This window comes from Parus major, chromosome 2, assembly GCF_001522545.3.
Source record: "Parus major isolate Abel chromosome 2, Parus_major1.1, whole genome shotgun sequence".
Classification (NCBI taxonomy): Eukaryota; Metazoa; Chordata; class Aves; order Passeriformes; family Paridae; genus Parus; species Parus major.
The window spans coordinates 141,061,277-141,078,052 of record NC_031769.1 but is presented as its reverse complement, the minus strand read 5'-3'; the positions used below and the strand labels follow the sequence as shown (position 1 = coordinate 141,078,052).

At 47.2% G+C, this 16,776-nt stretch overlaps 1 long non-coding RNA gene across 1 annotated transcript in view; it reads right to left on the bottom strand.

Moving 5' to 3' along the window:
- Positions 1–5,424, bottom strand: part of LOC107201042 — a 31,772-nt gene extending 26,348 nt beyond the window's left edge. The window contains exon 1 of the long non-coding RNA XR_004496255.1: positions 5,064–5,424. This is a non-coding gene — a long non-coding RNA (uncharacterized LOC107201042). The remainder of the gene's footprint in view (positions 1–5,063) is intronic.
- Between the last annotated feature and the right edge of the window lie 11,352 nt (positions 5,425–16,776).

The window sequence follows — 16,776 nt, the reverse complement described above, 5'->3', positions numbered from 1 at the left end:
GTAAGAGCGCTGCGGGTTCCAGGTTGACTGTGCCTCAGCAGCTTCTAGAAAAAAAATTACCTCAGCCGACAAATAAAATGACACGTTTTTCTTTTTTGTTTTTCCAACTGCAAACTCAGTCTGGGAGCTGAAAGCAAAGATGTGAGCTCTCACCACCTCAAGCATTGCCACCAAGCACATAATCTGGACAAGGTTGCAGCGTGCACGCAACTGGGAGTGCTGGCTGTGTGGGGCACGTGCCATGGGGGCATGGGCTGCATGTTGTGGGTGTGCAGGATGCTCAGTGTGAGCGTAGGGCACATGCTGTGCACATACAGTGTGCACCCCATGGGCTCCTGGGGTGAACTCCGTGGATGTGCAAGGTGCACAGCGTGGGTATGCAGCCAGAGTCCAGCTCACCGAGGTTATCTGCCACAATTCAGAAGTCACAGCCAGACAGGGTGCCTGAGACAATGATCAGACAGTGCACGCACTCGGCAGCTGGAGGGAAACCCCTCTGCTCTTTCTTATAACAAATCAAACATGAACCTGCAACTGAACTAAAAGCAGGCACCCAGCTGGACAGGCCAGGCTGACAACGGGGAGTTTCCAGCTGGTCACCTCAGATGGTCACTAGCCCTAAACTCAGCACTTCCCCATAGCCTCCCTAATCCCCCACTGAAGCAACCACCTATTCCCACAGGACAGGAGAGCACTGCATCCTAGGCAAACAGGCAATAAACAGCCACCTCAGCAGGAGCCAGGTAATGGGGAAAGGCATGACTGTGGTGTGATGGCATGCAGGTGCTGCTGGGGAGCAAAGCCCAAGGGCTAGCTGGTCATCCACTGCCCTGGAGACCTCCATCCCAGCATGACCTTGGGAAAGTGGTTGCTCAACTGCTGGTGCAGAGCCAGAGGCTGATGGGCAGGCCTGAGGCTGCTCCACTGAAGTCAGGGTGACTCAGCATGATTCAGAGGGATAATGGTGTTTATAAAGGTCTGAAGGAAAGAGAACCCAGCCCACATGCGACAGCACCTGCAGGTGCCTGAGACCCCCCATGCTGCAAGCTGTGATGGGTGCTGGGCTGCACCATCAGAAGGCAGGAGGAAGGACATAGAAAAACCTGAAAATCAAGCTGTGGATGCTGTTTCAAGAGGAAGAAGATGGCTGCACATCCCCAGAGGTGCCAACCACAAGAAAGATGGCACTGTCCTGCTCTCTGATGCCAGCCACCCTACCCTGGAGATGGGTCACCCTGGGGATGCTGCACTCATCAGCCTCAGCATTTCTTGATGGCTGCTGCAGATGGCAGAGAAGCCTCCCCAAGGAGTCAGAGCACAGTCTTGGCCCACTGCCACACCACAGAGGGCTGCTATCTCTGGGCATCTTGTGGAGCTCTGCAGAAAGGAGTGCTGGTGGTTTGGCTCTGAAATAAAGTGGTCTTCCCTGGGCAGAACAGCTCAAAGATGTGCCCCATGCTTCCAAGAACATGCCAGCATTGAGCCAGGAAGGGTACAAATAGTGGAACCTTCAGCCACGATGCCCTCACCGTGCTGGGCATAGTTACCACCCTTACACTGCTTAAAGAATGGCTTCTGCTGGACACCCAAGACTTGACCTCCTGCTCTGCATTACACACACAGCTGGCACAGGCCAGCTTGAAGATACGTGCAATTAAAGGGGAAGTGAAGTACCTCACCACAATCACAGATAAACTAAAAAACTCATTTGAGACCACTAAGCAGAAGAAATTGATGTTGCACATTAAGTCTCTCTCCGTCAAAGATGGCATTTTATCAGATTTATTTTGATCTGAGAAGATAACCCTGGCCCTTAGTACAACACTACAGGAGTATTGTCCTGTGGAACACACACTCCTGTGAGGAAAAAACATGCTAATTCAGAGATGCCTTTCCTAGGAACCTCTTATGGGAAGTTTGACCTTGCTTGGGTGGCTGGGTGGGTAGGTAGTCTTGCTTCCTGCCCAGGAAGACTCCATGGAACAAACTTGCCTTTGTGGACAGTGCTCAGTTAGGGGAGTTCACCAAGTCCACTGGAGAGTCCCTCCATTCTCCATCAAGAGCTTTGCCCAGATGCATTGCAGAAGCTGAGCACCCCATGCTGTCAGTTCTGCTCTAAGAGGCAAAGACAAGGCAAAAAAAAAGGGTTCTTGGGCTTGGTGGGAGAAGCTTCTCTGTCTCTCTCCTACCTGATAAAGATCCAGACACCCACTTGACTCATCAGCGGCTACCAGGTTACCTCCAAAGACAGAAATGGAAAGAGAGGAAGGAAAATAACCTGTTCTTAAAGAGGTGGGAGGATGGAGATGCAAGCTCTCAGTGTGGAGAAAAGATGTTGCTGTCAGTAGGAGGGCATGGCTTTTCACAGCACAGAACTGGAGGCAAAGCCTTTGTCCAGTGGGAGAAAAGAGTCCCTGGATGTGAAGCCTGAAGTATCAGCTGTGCATACGAGGACTTCTAAGTGAAGATGCATTCACACAGCTTTAAGATGCCCTGTTTTAGTCATATGAACAGTCTCGCTTCCTCTCCTCAATCCCACATCCTCTCAGGCACACGGACAATGCTCAGAGCTTCAATCTGCAACAAAACCTTGACACAAGCACCTCTGACCTACAGGCAGAAATCCATTTATTGCTGGGCTGGGAGGCTGGACAAAGAGGAGTGGTGTTTCAGAGCTGGGTGCCAGGGCCACTCTCTGATTCAGCAAAGCCCTTGATAAGAAATGTCATCCTCCATTCAGTAATTTTAGCCCATGAGATAAGAATCTCTATCAGCCTCAAACATATGGCTGGCTGCAGTGCACGCAGCAAAATGAGACGGGTAATTTATTTGCTTGTGCTAAGAGCACTCCCAGACCCAGAAAAGCTGATGCAATGAAATAATAAGTGCCAAATTACACTATTCTTCTTTGGAGACCTGGAAGAGGCTCCTATGAGATACAAGGGGTTGTATCTCTCTCCTTTAAGCATCAAGCCACCAAGGAGACAACAGTACTACACAACTAATTGAAGACTAAGCTGCACAGAATTTTCTAAGGTCTGTTCATGACATTAAATCCTACTTGTTACACAGGAATTCACAGCCACAGATATGACTGGTGCTCTCTATGACATGCCAGCAGAGGCTTCCCAGGGGAAGAAGTGGAGGGGTTAAATGACCAAATTACACAGGACTGAGGGTGAATTCCAATCCCCTGGTCATTAGAGCAGGACCATCAGTTCACCAGGTGCTGTGAGGTCCCCTGGCCAAATCCAATTTAGCACCTCTGATTTAGGTGACCTTGGCTAATCCATATAAACACAACACTGGGCCAGAGACTGCATGGCTTGGGTTGCTCAGAGTAATGAGCTCTGTAACCTGAGCACAACAGGAGCATCTGATCCATGGGGACAAATGGCCATAAAGGACACTCCCAAGAAACGCTTAGCACATTTAACCACTGGCTTCTGCAAGGATCTGCTGAGGAAAGCTCATTCCTAAAGCACTCTTTCTTACACTCTTTCCTCTCTTAGCTATCACCACAGGAGATATCAAACTAGATGGTCTCGCTCTGTACAGCCACTTCTACTCCCTTTCATCTTTAACAGTGTGGCTGCTGTTCAATGTGTATCAAACATTTTCTCACCTCACCTTTAAATGGGGGAATTTCAAACACAAGATTAGCATCTAAACATCCACTCTGAAACAGAAACTTAGGCTTAATGAACAAATACTTCAGTTTGGTGCTTCCAAAGAACTGGGCAAGAAACCCAGACTTTGAAAGAGTCCTTCCTCTCTCTGATTCAAATCTGCTTTAGAAATGTAACAGCTACACACTTAGTCATAGATAGTCTCTTCATAGATGTGAAACCATTGTTGCTTCCTAGACAGTGGTATCTTCCCATCACCACATCTACCCATGTCACTGGCAGTCTCATTGGAAAAATCAGCGGTTAAACCAACAACTGAATGAGTCACAGAGGTTAAAAATTTCTAATACAAAGTGATGGTCCTTCCAGCTCAGTGCTGAGACATGAGGGTGATGGACAGCCAGGAAATCTCTGATCTGAAGAAAAGAGAGGGGATTTTGACCACAGTGGAGTTCAGTTCAGCATTTTTCACCACTGCCAAATTTATTAGGGAATATTGCTGTGACCAGTATAGGTCTCCATGCATGCAGTGGCATGGCCTTCATGGCAACATCACACATACCACACAAACTCAGAGGAAGTGTCTGATGAACCCTTTCCACCCTCACACCACACAGCCTTCAGGGTGCACAAAGTGCAGCAGAAGAAAGCCGTACATCCCCCGTGCCTGTGGAGTTGTATTGCTAGAACAGACCAAGCCTGAAACCCCTGGTTAGCCTTCTCCTCCAAGGAATGTTTCCAGCACTCCAGAGCCCAGGGTCCAACATGGGAAGAGCCATGCTTGTTTATGAGGAAAAACACTGGCAGCAGGAAAGAAGCTAAAAACTAAATGAAGGTTCAACTTCAAAAACATTGGTTTTCCACAACCAATGTTTTTCAGTTCTCTCTCAGTAAATTGAAAATGGGTAATTTTGCTCTATTTTCTGTCCTTCTCCTCCTGTGGCTTTGGACAAAGCAATGTGATAAGCCCATACATTTCAGTCCTCTCTGTATCTCATCAGCTTGGAAAACACATCACTGTCCTCCTCTGGAGCTGCAAAGAGTGCAGTGCAAAAAGTGTGAGGGACTTCTCATCCTCACTGCCAACAACAGAGCAGCAAGCTCCTCAGGCACAAAGTAAAGGCACAAGGGTCCTCCAGAAACAACATGTTTTGTGCATGTGTGCATGTGTGTGCAGAGGTGCTTGAAAAATTAAGTCTTAGACATGTGGACAACTAAGGCAGTTGAGATTTCCCAATGATTTTTACAAAAAGCCTGCTCAAGGCATGGGTGATGCAGGACACAAGAAGTGGCCAGGGGTACAGGACAGAGACTGGGAGCAGTAGGAGAAACTACTCAATGCATGGACTCATTACACATCTCACTTCTTGTCTGATGGATATTTCAGTGAGGTATGAAGGAAAGAAAATGTTTTGTGCTTGTTTTGTTTTTTACCTTGTTACAAAGCTTCAGTTCCACTCTGGAGGTCAGGAAACTGGCATGTAGCATCACCTCTTCTCCTTCTTCCTGTATCTTCCCCTGGGCACAGCCTTCCTAGGCAAAATCTGTCTCTAAACCAAGATCTATATGCCAGGCTTTCCTTTTGAGCGCTCCTTCCAAGAACAACACAGCATTGATTTTCATTACTTGGACAAAGCAGCCAACTCCATTCTTTCTCCTTGTGTGACACTGGAAATATAAATTTAAGCTCCTCTGTCCCCAAAGTCTAGGGGGAGGGTTGCCTGGCAAGTTCAGAAAGTCTTCTGAAATACTGTAATCCAAGCCAAATTGGAGCTCATCAAGTTTCATCATCCAAACACCTATAAAGAAAACACAGTTTTAATATCTAGATCAGGACAGATTGACAAACCTTCAGGTTTTATACATGATTTCTATTAGTATCAAGAGAGTGATGTCTGGTTCACACTTCAAAGGACACCCTGACTTTGCAGTACTGACAAAAGAACATCTTGTGCCACAAGATTCAGCCAATGAAAGGTACTACTCAAAGAGTGATGAATAAGAGATGTCAAAGAAAGCTGAAAAATCCAGTTCTATCATCCTTGTGGGATTTAAAGAACTTAAGGTTTTTTTCTACCATTCTGAGTAAGTGGAAAGAAATATAAAAATCTTGAAATTTTGAAGGTTGCTGAATTGAAACTTATTTTGACTTGAAACACTTTGTTTCAACAGTTGGAAAATTTCCCTTTGGAGTCACAAACTTTTACATTTTGTATTTTAACTTCCATTAAAAACAAAGACTCCTTTCAAATACAAGCCAAAATGCAGACAGAGTCAGAAAGTTTAGATGTGCTGTCATTAGCCAACCCTCTCCAAAGTTTTACTATACTTTTCCCGAAAAGGAGGATTTACTGAAGCTGACTGTCTCCTGAGGGTGCATTCAACTGCAACACAGCACCGGATTAGTGACAAAGTAACAGTCTGCTCAAATGCAGACAAAGAAAACATTGAGCTACTTTAATCAAATTAAGTGGATTTTAATTCACAATACAATACAGTTAGCTTTACATGTAAATTCTACCCTAAGACAATATAAGTGTTCAACTACAGACTCTCACAGATTAACAAAATGACTACACTGTGTGTTGATTAATACTAATGCAGACAATGCCCTGCTGGGTATAACACACTGCTCCACTGAGGAGGCAGGAACAACTCCAGAAATCATATCTAGATTAAATTCGAAGTTTCATCAAAAACAGACTTTTTTTGTGTGCAGAGAGAAACTGAAACACAGCATTTAGGTACTTTATCGAAAGTAAAGACTTTCATGATGTCCAGGAGCCACTGGCCAGACAGAAGCAGCCCAATGTAATGGTCCTGAGAAAGAAAGAAAGAGGCAGCCTTCATCTATGTTCAGTGGACATTTGAAAGAGATGGAAAATAAACACAACAGAGATGTCTACAAGGTTCCTTTGGGTGGGAAGAGCTGCAGAAGAAGACACCAGTAGCCCCATCCCATTTGGCAGGACCTGCAAACTAACGCCAACCCAGACACTGAGGATTGCCAGGGTTGGCCAGTGACATAGAAACTAACTCAGGTTTAGGAGGCAGCTGGGAATAACTTGCAATTTAGCCTCATAAAAGAAGAGCTCTCTTATATCAATGGAAGTTGGGTGCTACTCAGATTTAATGTTCCTAGTTACAAACAGTGAAGTGGGTCTCCTGCCCATGGTAGAGGGGTTGGAATAGATGATCTCTACAGCTTTTTCCAGCCCAGGCATTTCTGTGGTATCATTTTATGAGAAGCAGGAAAGCTGGTCTGTGCTGCTGAAGAAACCTCTTCCTTGGGTGCAGGATGTGGCACAGGAGGCACCAAGCTACTGATGCTCAAACACACCTTTGCTAGGAAGCCAAGCATCATGGTTCATTGCCAGAAGAAACAAGATTGTAGCTGGTGTGGTGGAAGCAAATGGCTCTGGCACACCCTGGGAGCATGGGAGGTACAGTAAGAAGGTGGCAACTGGAAACAAGAGGGGCCCCAAGCCACGAGGGTGGTAATGCCATTCACAGCTCCAGAAACGTGTCTCCCTGACCATCTCTTGCTGCTTTCTGTGTTCACATGGCAAACATTTACAAGCCAAGCCATCTCTCCTGCTTCAAGGCCTGCAGTGCTGTTTCAGGGTCTTCACTTTCTGAAGGACCACACACACAAACCAAGGTGCTGCAGGCTCCTCTGGAGCTGTACAGTGTCCACCTCCATCCTGTGAATCACCCAGCTGGGCCACTCTCTGACACGTATCCAGGAGCGCTTGATGGCCCATCCTTGGCCAGCTCATGGTGCTGTGTCACTCATTAGAGAGGAACAGACAGGAATAGGATGAGATCTACGCCTTTGGGCCATTCATCTCACAGGCACCTACCACACCAACATCTCCTCCACACAGAAGGGCTTAGCCACACCCCAACCACACATTTCCACCTTCTCCCCCCATTTTAACCTGCATAACCTCCAATGTCACCCCACCATCCCTGGAGGGAGGTGACACACTAGCCTTCTTATGAAGAGATGAGAATCTTTTCTTCTTCAAAGACCTTGTGGCTGCCATCACCTTTCAAGACCAGGCATCCACATCAGTACTTTGCAGTGAGCACCACAAACTGGTCTGCTCTGAAGACACACCCCCTGTGACCCTGAGAATCAGCCACCAGCAGAAGTCATTGAGGAAGAGGGAGGAAGAGCAGAGTGGTGCAGTGCTCATCAGATCCGAGTCCACATTGGAAGGGCTGTGACCCAGGGCTTGGAGTGTGCAGCCTGCACACTCACACTGCACAGCTCAGGGCACTGGGAATTATGGAATGTTATCCTCAGGCTGCTGGCAGCATTCCCTTGGGCAGGGCACAACTCTGACACAGTGACATTAAAAGCACAGCTCCCAGTCGCATCCTGGCTGCCCAAAGCCCTGGCATGAGGCAGCTGAGCTGTCCCAAAGCTGACCCTCCCTGGAGGAACACTGCATGCTGACAATCCTGGTGCGGGGATTAGCAAGGCCGTGTTGAAGTGCTAAACAGATACAACCAGGGAGAGAAACAACTTCCCACTAATGAGGGCACAGGCAGGAGTATCTTTTCACACATCAGTCACGGCACAAGGAGAGCTTGCCCTGCTCTCAGCTGAAGTCAATGCTCAGACAGACAAATGTCTTGCCCACATGGCTGAGTTGCAACAGCACAGGTACACAGTGACCTGTAACCAGGCAAACCTGGGGCACAGTATTTACAATTACATGCAAGACTACTTCCAAACACCCTACACAAATGGCAAAAGCAAGAATAATTTGGGTTACAGTCTGGATTGCCTTCCTTTCCCACGCTTCCTTGGCAGCTGGTTGTCCTTGCTTCTGCTGCTAGACTTCCCCCTCCTCCATTTCTGCATTACTCATAAATTAGCATCACACACAGCAGCAGGCAGTAAAACACACCAGCAGCACTGCTGAAGGCATTGACTTCAACAGTGGCTTAAGCAGATGTGCTAAAGAAACATCTGGATGTTATTACTGAAAAGCTTTCTAGGTTCCCTATCAGATCAACACCTCTGCTTCCTCTGAATCATTGTACATCAGAAACATCGAACCAGTAATAAAAACACCTCAGTTGGAAACACAGTTAACTGTGCCTAGTATCTAGAAATTCAAACCCAAACCCCCGGTGGCAGCAGCCAGTCCACGACCCCCAGGCAAGCAGCTTGGTGCCACCCTCCATAGCCAGCAACAGCAGGTTAGACTGGCACAGGGCTTGCAGGTTAACCATCTCCACGGTTAGTCTTCATGGAAAGAAACAATCCACCAAGATCTGAAGAGGTCAAAAAAGCCCACAGGACTTTGGAGCCAGTGGTATGCATCTGTCCTGTCCCACCATGCACTGGAGATACATCTCAGTGTTATTTTCCTCTTGTGAACTACCTTTGTTCCCCCAGCTCTGTAAAACACATTCCTAGCACCTCTCAGCTGTGTTAAGAGTTTTGATGTGTGGCTGGTACAGGGAGAAAGGTTGGACTAAAACTACTTTCAGAATACAAACCAAGGAGAAAAAAAAAACACATCAAAGATTAAAGAGACGCTTGGCTTATTAAAGAAATGAGTGCGTGGAAACTTTTTAAACATACAAGAGCTACAGGACTGGCTGAGGTAAAAGGATAATTAGCCCAGCGTGAGCTCGCAGGGCAGGTCCGTGGTGCTTGGCTCCACAGACGAGGGATGTCACGTACCAGCAGAGGCCCTGTTATCTTCAGGCCTTGGGCTGGCACGGCTGATGGGAGTGTGAGGTTTCATACCTGTACCCACACTTCAAGAGTACTGCTGGAAAAACTGGAGAGAGTTCAGAGGACAACCACAAGAACAAACTCAGGCTTGTAGCAAGGAGCTCAAGGAAGTCAATCAAAGAGAAAGTTAAAAGGCACTTTGCAGCCTGTAGGTACCTGTCAGAAGGGTGCTCTCAGCCAGCCAGACAAAGGCATAATGAGACCAAAGGTTGAAAGTTGAAGCTCAACAGAAAACAAACCAGAAACAACGACACCATTTTTCAACACTGCAGGGTAATTAACAGAGAAAAAAGTCCTCCAATTGGCATGGCCAAGGATCCAGCACGAGCAATTTTTAAAATAAGATGGGATACTTCCACCTTGCTTCTCTTGCTTCCCCAAAAATGTATGTTTGGTTCCATTCACAACTGCTGACTGCAGAGTGGAAATTAATTCAAGGAATCTCTGTTATACAGCAGGTCAGACTAAAGCACTATGACCCAAAAGCCTAGAAACCAATGAGGTACAAAGAACAAGAGGGTCAGTTACTGGTGGTACAAAGAACAAGATGCCCCATTACCACTGGTCAGGCTTGTCCAGCCTCAGACATCCCTGCCCCATCCAAAGGTCCTCTGCATCCTATCACTACCCAGATGTGGATTTTGAAGAGCAGCAAAAGTGGCAGATCCATACAACAAGCAGCCAAATAAAATGCTGTTAAACCAAAAAATCCACTCTGATGCTTTTTTCACAGCTAAAAAACAGAAAAAAACATATCCAGACAAAAGCGAGTAAAAAAATTTACACTCAAGGGCAGAAACCAAGCATAATGTAAGAAATAAGCATTTTATTTTCAAGTGAGACCAATCACTCACTGGAATAACGTCCCCAGGGAGATGGTGCAGTCTCTACCACTGGGGATTTTCAAGATGCAACTGGACAAGATTCCTACAATCACCTTGGCTCCCTTTCCCACAAAAGACTGAACCAGACAATCCCTTCCAGTCTGGGCCAATCTGTGGCTCTACAAAAGGCACACAAAATGTTCCCAACTACAAGCACTTGAGCCAAAGGAATGAAGCTCTCAGTTCTGACACTCTGAAACCACCCATTGATGTTTATCATAATTATGCTTGCAAGTTCCCTTTGTGCTTCTTGATTCCAGGATCTTCATATCCGCTGGGTTCCTCTAAGCCTCAAAAGCATATTCTAGGACATAGTCCCTGACTGCATTCTCTCTCAAAGAGCTGGAAAGCCCTCCCTGCAAACAGAAAGCAAATTTCAGCTCTGGTTTGTTTAAAATTTTCATCATCATGGTACTGGTAAATGGTTGTGCATTTGCAATACCTTTGCTCACTCTTGCCTCTTCTTCCTTTAGGGCTTAAAATGTGTGGGGCTCACTATGACAGCCATAGGATTAAAAGGGTAACTAACCTGTGCCACAAAAATCAAGGAGCTGCTATTGCTCCCTAGGAAACCTGCAGACTGAAGTCAAAATCCAGCCTCCACCAACCCTAAACCTGCACTTGGTAGCTGGAAAATACAGGGGGAAGTAGGGATGGGGATGAACTTTTGGGGCTGCAAAGCACAGCAATCACTGCCAAAGACTTTAGGACCACTGGATCTTGCATAAGGGAGGTCACAAGTTGTACTCCTGCCTTTGACTTGAGCAGTACTGCTAGTGTTTGCCTAAGCCCTACCTTCCAGGGAGGCATGCAGGCTCCATGCAAAGAGCTCAAGATATGGAGATGGTTAAGTCACCTTTTTGATGGCTGGCTCAAATGCTTAAGTCTTTGGTATTTAAAAAAGGCACTTTAACTCTGATTTATCTGCACTGCATTTGTGGCCAGGTTGCTGTGATATAGCTGATGGCTGCGGGAGGTGCTCTGCCTGATTTCCTCAGCTGTTCACAAAATCCATCTCCAGGAGAAACCCTGGGGCCTCTGCTCTCTTCCCCTGCAGACAGCCTGTCTTCTGCCTCCACCCTTTTTTCTGTATTTATAATCGCCAAAGGAGAAGAGGAGCTTTCAAAGGATTTAGCACAAGTGCCTGGCAGGGAATTGCTTCTGTGGGTGGCTGGTAAGCAGATGAGGGGAGGACAGGAAAGGCAGAGCAAACACTTTCATCCCCATTGTTTCCATTCCAAGATGAATCCACACATTTCTACACACGCATGTCCCTCCACCCCCCCAAACATCTCCTGCTCTCTTACCAGCTTTTCCATGTACTCACACATATAAGGCTGCCCTTCCCCAAACATCCTCCCCAGATGCCTCACAACAACCACAAACTCCTGTGACCCTGTGCCACTCTCCCACAGTCTCGTTAACAGTAATTATTACCCAAGTTACTGAACCTGCTCCTCAGTGCTCACCTCTCAAAGGACAATTCTAACCCAGCTGGCTAAGCAGCACTCACCACCAAGTAGGGAAACCTGGGCTAAAGAAGATGCTCACACCAAATACATCCGATAGAAACAGGGATCACATTCCACTCCCCAGAGCTGCATGTGCACACAGAGCTCCTCTTGCCCACCCTAGCTGCTGTCTGCTCATCCCATTTGCAAGGGCACAAGTTTCAACAGCCTTGTACTGAAGCTTCAGCATTTCCACTGATTCTTTGGTATTCAAAGGTTTATTTTAAAATTGGGTTTGTTTATCTCTAAGCACAGATTCATTTCCAATTTATGTCAGCAAAATAAAGACCAAAATGCAAAACAAAAATGAAAAAAGAGCTCGCCTGACTTGGAAGCCTAAAAATAGACCTGTGTATTGCAAAGAGTGAACTGTCAGGTAAAGGCTGTGGATTGAAGTTTCAAATGAATAATGTGTTTGTTTTTCCTGCTTCAATACTTTCCTGCTGTTATCACTGTACAAATAAGTCAGCACATGCTAATTACTCTGATGGCAATTTCCTGGGAACTGGTACTTAAGTATCAGGCCAAATTTATTGCCAAGCATCACAGACTAGTCCTCCCCCTGCACTCCCAAACAAACAAACAAGCCCAGCTGCCAAATCCCCCTGTCCTTCCCTTCATCACTGCAGACCCACCACTGCCAGCACAGTCCCACTCCTGTCTCCAACCTAAGCTGTAGGATCTGCCCTGAGGAACAAGTGTTTCCTGACAAGCCTGGTTAAAGCTAAGGTGCTAGTGTAGAACATGGATCTGGCAGTGCCAGAACCTGGACTTATATCCTTCAAGGCGTTCAGTGTATGAACAAATTGTGGATCCCAAGCAGTATTTGTGCAGTAAAAGGGGTTTAATCTTGGGAGCTGAGAGTACAAGCACCTTTTCTGCAAGGCACACACATCAAGAGAAAAGGGATGGGAAGTGAAATCTCTGTGAAGTGTTTTTATAAGGCACCCAACAAACCAGTCTCGAGCCCCTTTTAGCCCAAAACCATCCCACAATGCTAACAGTTTATATTCGTGGGTGAAATACATCAAAGAACCACCTAAACAATGCCTGTGGTTTCTGCTGCATTTTTTTCTCCCCCACTTGGTATTTATACAGCCATGGATTTGCACTGTAATTCAGTCAAATGCATTAGAGCAAAGATGAAGGGAGGAGAGAGAAGAGGGGAAAAAATGCTATTACCTGTGTTACATCCCAAATGGCATTGGATTTCTGTATAAACCTTCGTTGCAACCTCAACCCTAGATGCAGGCTGTTTGTTGAACAAGCAATATAAACCCAGCATCCTCCTTTGTGGGCTTTCTCAGCTTTTGGGACTTTTTTTTTTTGGAGGATGGTTGGATTGCTTTGGATTTATTGTATTATCATTTCTTTCTGCTTTCACTGTGAGGCAAAGGGTTAAGTGACCTTTCAGATCCTCCCTGGATGCAACTCCATGCATAACAAGAAAGCTTCCAGCCCAGTGAAAACAACTTGAAAGAAGGGCAGTGACCCAGCCAGGGGCTTAAGTTTCAGGTCACAACACCCTTGCTCAAAACCATCCATCTTCCTCTGGCCACAAGTTTGCAGCCAGTCACCTCCCATTAGTGCTATTTGTCTCCAGGATTTACAGGAAAACACCTTTTGGGGACCCAGCTGTTGTTAGCATCCTCTCTTGCACATGAGATGAGAGCTGTGAGCTAACAAGGAACAATGCAGGTACACATCAATGCAGCATCCAGTAATACCACAGACCACTAGGAAAAATAAATAAGTAAATAAACCAAACTTCGATTGTGAGCTTTGGTTTCATTTACTCTCAACTTCTGCAAGGAAATGGGTCTTTACAGCCCCTATCAACCTGGACACATGCACACCACATTGCATGGCAAAATCAAAGCTGTTTGGCTAACACAGGAGCATCATGCTGCTCTGTTAAAAGCCCTGGATCAAAGGAAAGAGAGGGTTTGGTGTTACCACACACTGAGCCAGGGAAATAGAGCATCTCAGGAATGCTACATGCTGGAAGAAGGCTGCTGAGAGGAAGGATGTGCCTGTTTGCCCCTTCTCCAAAAGGGGTTCCCTCAGGCCAGCTAGAAATATTCACCTGCTGGACCACAGAACTAGAGAACATAGAATCACAGAATGGTTTGGGTTGAAAGGGACCTTTAAAAGTCATGTATTTCAAGGCACCTGCAATGAGCATGGACATCAGTGTTTCCATCTCCCCGCTGTAGCAAGGATGCTGGCAAGCAACCCACTGCTGAGACTAGTCAGCAGAAGGTCCAAAACCTGGCTCCACATAAGCCAAACAGAAACACAGCTCCTGGGAGGGGGATCTTGGCTCATCTGGGGCAAGAAGGACTAAAAACGTAAGTGTGGCAACCAGCCCCAAGCTGGCACGCAGCCCAGCTCCTCCCAACCTCACATCTACCAGGGGTGGCCTTGCTATGAACTGACGCTAATAGAGAGTATCTGGATGGGAAGCAAATATAGAAAATTATGAGAATGTGAAAAGAATTATCAAACACTCTCCCCACCTCTACCACTTTGTGCTGTTAACTGCAAAACCAAGAGCACAAAGGAACAACCTCTGTGTGCAGGGAACTGAGTGCTGAGACTTTCCCATTTATTATCATCAACCAAACTGCCCCGGGAAGTAGGGCAGGCACAAAGCCTGAGGAGGTTCCCAGTTCAGCTGCAACTCCCAAGGTTTCGATGTGATTAGGCTGGTGACTCTCCCCCACAAGCTTTCTGGCACTGGGACCAACCCATGATATTGTTTCCATTAGTTCCTCCCTCTCAGCCATGCCAGTGCGTGCCAGTTCGCCGTGCGAGACTGTGAGCTGGGCTGGGGAACCGAATCTACAGAATAACAACCCAGGGGAGAGAAAAATGTCAGCTGGATGGGTTCCCTGTTGTGTGTTCAACATCCTTTGTTGTCGGCAGCCTGAGATTGGTTTTGGGTGTAGCAGAGCAGAAGGACGGCCAGATATTACAGTAACACTGCTCAGCTGCCGAAGGAATGAACCACCAAATGTCGCCTTGGGCTTTTAGTTTTTTAGTGACTAACTGTATTTCCGTGTGCTATCGAAAAAACTGGACTGAATTTGGTGAAGTGATCCCATTTCTCAGCTGATTGGCTTACTGTGTGATCCTGCAGCACCAGAGGTTCCTGCAGAACCAGGCAGAAACACTGACTGCAAACCCAAGGCAAGCTGTCTCTAACTAGGTACTGAAGAGAGAAGCCCACAGCTGAAGCTTGGTACACACCAGGGACAATACAGGTATGAGCTGAAACACTGTCAAACAACATGACAACTTCACCAGGCTCCCTGACCAACAAGCCATGCAGGAGTGACAAGATGCTGAGCCCTTCAAGCACAGTTATCTTCTACTGCCTTGTATATACTCATGTGGGATGGATATGTGTATTTATTTTAGTATTTGCTGAAAGTATTCACACTATGTCTCAAAAAATGCAAATATGTCCTTCAGTGCTCAGAAAGGCATGTCTTGTGGGAAGATTTAAAAAAACTAAAACTCGTTTTGCCTCTCCAGACTGCTTTCAGACTGACATATCCCTCTGTTGAAGAGCAAGCACAGGTAGGGTCTGTATTAATTAGCAATAGCTTTTGAAAAGGTCCTGAGACACCCATTTAGGGAGGAATTTGTAACTGAGCAATGTAAGTGCTGAGATCTCCCCTCAATGCATGCAACTATCCCTTTGTTGGTGGGTCAGGCTCTGTCCTCCACTCCTGCAGCTCTGCAACAAGGTCAGGGGATGCCCTGGACCCCATTTGCCCCTCTGGGTTAGCCAGGCTGGGGACTGCCCTCATCGAATCATCTGGGTTGCACGAGACCTTTAAGACCATCAACTCCAAACCCCTCAAGTGAGCAGGGGCATCAACTCAATGACATTGTTCAGAGCCCAGTCCCACCTGACCTTTAAAGTTTCCGGGAATGGTGCATCTACCACCTCTGTGGGCAGCCTGTTCCCTCCTGCCCTCCTCCTCCTCCAAAGAGATGAGTGAGCACCCAAGCTGCATCAGTCACTGCACCCTGATAAAGCCAAAGTATAAATGATGATGACACAGTCAGTAGGAAGATGTGGGGACAAGATCATGTTGTGTTACCCAGTAACCCTGGTAACACTGGGTAGTGCCAAGATGGGAACCACCTCGGGAGATTCTTCAGTCCAGATCTCTTCACTTGGCTTGGAGAGGGCACAACAACTCACTCCTTGTCTCTGGCACACATTGCTACCCCTCTGTCACTAGCAAAGTACCCACTTTGGATTTTTGAGCTACACCAGGGCTACCATCTCTGGAAGAACCCTGGAGAACAGCAACATCAGAACCGGGGACTGTGACATTTTCCCTCAAGATGCCTCTCACCACCACAGAATACATGGGCAAGCTCAGGGAAAGGGATGAGACCCCACCCCAAATCAGGGCATGGCTCCTTTGGGGCACCCGCCCAAGGTCCAGCAGAACAACCCAGCACATGCAGGAAGGGCTCAGCCACCCTGGCACTGCTGCTGTGCCAGCGTTAATCGCCACGTTGGGCTGCCAGCCACAGCCAGAGCCAGTGAGAACAAGCCCTGGAGACGAAACACAGCTCTGTGTCCTCGCTTTGCAGCCCAGCTCCTACGTGGAGAAACAAAATGAGAGGCACAGCTCACCCTCTCCAAGGAATACGCCCTTCCTAATGAGAGTCGACCCAGGAGCTATGCGGGAGTGGCGCCCATTCCCAGGCAGGCTTCAACGCCACTGAAAGCCAGCGACGGAGACAGGCAGCCTCCGAGAAAAGAGACACCAGTGGGAAATTTTGCTTTGATGCCGGCTCGCCAGCGAGCTCCGGCACCAGGGAGGAGGAGGAAGGACTGCCGGCTCTCGCGATGCTCCCCTGCATGTGCATACATGCACAGCTGAGCTCAGCCGGAGATCCTGCGAGAGGGTTGCAGCAACCGCAGAGCAAGTCACCAGCTGTGCCCTGCCTGACTGGGCAAC